Source organism: Triticum dicoccoides, chromosome 4B (assembly GCF_002162155.2).
Source record: "Triticum dicoccoides isolate Atlit2015 ecotype Zavitan chromosome 4B, WEW_v2.0, whole genome shotgun sequence".
NCBI lineage: Eukaryota > Viridiplantae > Streptophyta > Magnoliopsida > Poales > Poaceae > Triticum > Triticum dicoccoides.
The window spans coordinates 248,866,114-248,869,809 of record NC_041387.1 but is presented as its reverse complement, the minus strand read 5'-3'; positions in this window follow the sequence as shown (position 1 = coordinate 248,869,809).

The following is a 3,696-nucleotide window of genomic DNA, read 5'->3' as shown; positions in this document are numbered from 1 at the left end:
GGGCCTCTAGGGGCTGGTGCCCTTGGCCCATGTAGGCCAAGGCGCACCCCCTACAGCCCATGTGGCCCCCCGGGGCAGGTGGCCCCACCCGGTGGGCCCCCGGGACCCTTCCGGTGGTCCCGGTACAATACCGATGACCCCGAAACTTGTCCCGATGGCCAAAACAGGACTTCCCATATATAAATCTTTACCTCCGGACCATTCCGGAACTCCTCGTGACGTCCGGGATCTCATCCGGGACTCCGAACAACATTCGGTAACCACATACAAACTTCCTTTATAACCCTAGCGTCATCGAACCTTAAGTGTGTAGACCCTACGGGTTCGGGAGACATGTAGTCATGACCGAGATGTTCTCCGGTCAATAACCAACAGCAGGATCTGGATACCCATGTTGGCTCCCACATGTTCCACGATGATCTCATCGGATGAACCACGATGTCAAGGACTCAATCAATCCCGTATACAATTCCCTTTGTCTAGTGGTATGGTACTTGCCCGAGATTCGATCGTCGGTATACCGATACCTTGTTCAATCTCGTTACCGGGAAGTCTCTTTACTCGTTCCGTAACACATCATCCCGTGATCAACCCCTTGGTCACATTGTGCACATTATGATGATGTCCTACCGAGTGGGCCCAGAGATACCTCTCCGTTTACACGGAGTGACAAATCCCAATCTCGATTCGTGCCAACCCAACAGACACTTTCAGAGATACCCGTAGTGTACCTTTATAGCCACCCAGTTACGTTGTGACGTTTTGCACACCCAAAGCACTCCTACGGTATCCGGGAGTTGCACAATCTCATGGTCTAAGGAAATGATACTTGACATTAGAAAAGCTTTAGCATACGAACTACATGATCTTGTGCTAGGCTTAGGATTGGGTCTTGTCCATCACATCATTCTCCTAATGATGTGATCCCGTTATCAACGACATCCAATGTCCATGGTCAGGAAACCGTAACCATCTATTGATTAACGAGCTAGTTAACTAGAGGCTTACTAGGGACATGGTGTTGTCTATGTATCCACACATGTATCTGAGTTTCCTATCAATACAATTCTAGCATGGATAATAAACGATTATCATGAACAAGGAAATATAATAATAATCAATTTATTATTGCCTCTAGGGCATATTTCCAACAGTCTCCCACTTGCACTAGAGTCAATAATCTAGTTCACATCGATATGTGATTAACACTCAAGGTCACATCCCCATGTGACTAACACCCAAAGAGTTTACTAGAGTCAATAATCTAGTTCACATTTACCATGTGATTAACACTCGATGAGTTCTGGGTTTGATCATGTTATGCTTGTGAGAGAGGTTATAGTCAACGGGTCTGAACCTTTCAGATCCGTGTGTGCTTTACAAATCTCTATGTCATCTCCTAGATGCAGCTACCACGTTCTATTTGGAGCTATTCCAAATAACTGTTCTACTTGGAGCTATTCTAAATTGTTGCTCCATTATACGTATCCGGTATCTCTACTCAGAGCTATCCGTATAGGTGTTAAGCTTGCATCGACGTAACCCTTTACGACGAACCCCTTTACCACCTCCATAATCGAGAAAATTCCTTAGTCCACTAGTTACTAAGGATAACTTTGACCGCTGTCCCGTGAGCCATTCTTGGATCACTCTTGTACCCCTTGACTGACTCATGGCAAGGCACACTTCAGGTGCGGTACACAGCATAGCATACTGAAGAGCCTACGTCTTATGCATTGGGGACGACCTTAGTCCTTTCTCTCTATTCTGCCATGGTCGAGCTTTAAGTCTTAACTTCATACCTTACAACTCAGGCAAGAACTCCTTCTTTGACTGATCCATCTTGAACACCTTCAAGATCATGTCAAGGTATGTGCTCATTTGAAAGTACCATTAAGCGTTTTAATCTATCCTTATAGATCTTGATGCTCAATGCTCAAGCAGCTTAATCTAGGCTTTTCCATTGAAAAATACTTTCCAAATAACCCTTTATGCTTTCCAGAAATTCTACGTCATTTCCGATCATTAATATGTCAACAACATATACTCATCAGAAATTCTATAGTGCTCCCACTCACTTCTTTGGAAATACAAGTTTCTCATAAACTTTGTATACACCCAAAATCTTTGATCATCATCAAAGCATACATTCCAACTCCGAGATGCTCACTCCAGTCCTTAGAAGGATTGCTGGAGCTTTGCATACATATTAGCATATTTCAGGATAGACAAAACCTTCCGGTTGTATCACATACAACCTTTCCTCAAGAATCGTCGAGGAAACAATGTTTTGACATCCTATCTGCAAGATTTCATAAATAATGCAGTAATTGCTAATATAATTCCAACAGACTCTTAGCATCGCTACGAATGAGAAAGTCTCATCGTAGTCAACTCCTTGAACTTGTCGAAAAACATCTTAACGACAAGTCGAGCTTTCTCAATGGTGACACTTACCATCATTGTCTGTCTTCCTTTCAAAATCCATATGTACCTAACAGCCTTACGACCATCAAGTAGTTCTTCCAAAGTCTACACTTTGTTTTCATACATGGATCCTCTCTCGGGTTTTATGGCCTTGAGCCATTTATCGGAATCCGGGCCCACCATCGCTTCTCCATAGCTCGTAGGTTCATCGTTGTCTAGCAACATGACTTCCAAGACAGGATTACTGTACCACTCTGAAGTAGTACGTATCCTTGTCACCCTACGAGGTTCAGTGGTGACTTGATCTGAAGTTTCATGATCACTATCATAAGCTTCTACTTCAATTGGTGTAGGTGCCACAGGAACAACTTCCTGTGCCCTGCTACACACTGGTTGAAGTGATGGTTCAATAACCTCATCAAGTCTCCACCATCCTCCCACTCAATTCTTTCGAGAGAAACTTTTCCTCGAGAAAGGACCCGATTCTAGAAACAATCCCTTATTGCTTTCGAATCTGAGACAGGAGGTATACCCAACTGTTTTGGGTGTCCTATGAAGATGCATTTTATCCGCTTTGGGTTCGAGCTTATCAACCTGAAACTTTTTCACATAAGCGTCGCAGCCCCAAACTTCTAAGAAATGACAGCTTAGGTTTCTCTAAACCATAATTCATACGGTGTCATCTCAACGGAATTACGTGGTGCCCTATTTAAAGTGAATGTGGTTGTCTCTAATGCTAACCCATGAATGACAGTGGTAATTCGATAAGAGACATCATGGTATGCATCATATCCAATAGGGTGCAGTTATGATGTTCGGACACACCATCACACTATGGTGTTCCAGGCTGTATTAGTTGTGAAACAATTTCCACAATGTCTTAATTGTGTGCCAAAACTCGCAACTCAGATATTCATCTCTATGATCATATCATAGACATTCTATCCTCTTGTCACGAAGATCTTAAACTTCACTCTGAAATTACTTGAACCATTCAATAATTCAGACTTGTGTTTCATCAAGTAAATATACTCAACATCTACTCGAATCATCTGTGAAGTAAGAACATAACGATATTCACTGCATGCCTCAACACTCATTGGACTGCACACATCAAAATGTGTTACTTCCAACAAGTCGCTATCTTGTTCCATCTCACTGAAACCGAGGCTTTTCAGTCATCTTGCCCATGTGGTATGATTTGCATGTCTCAAGTGATTCAAAATCAAGTGAGTCCAAACGATCCATCTGCATGGAGTTTCTTCATGC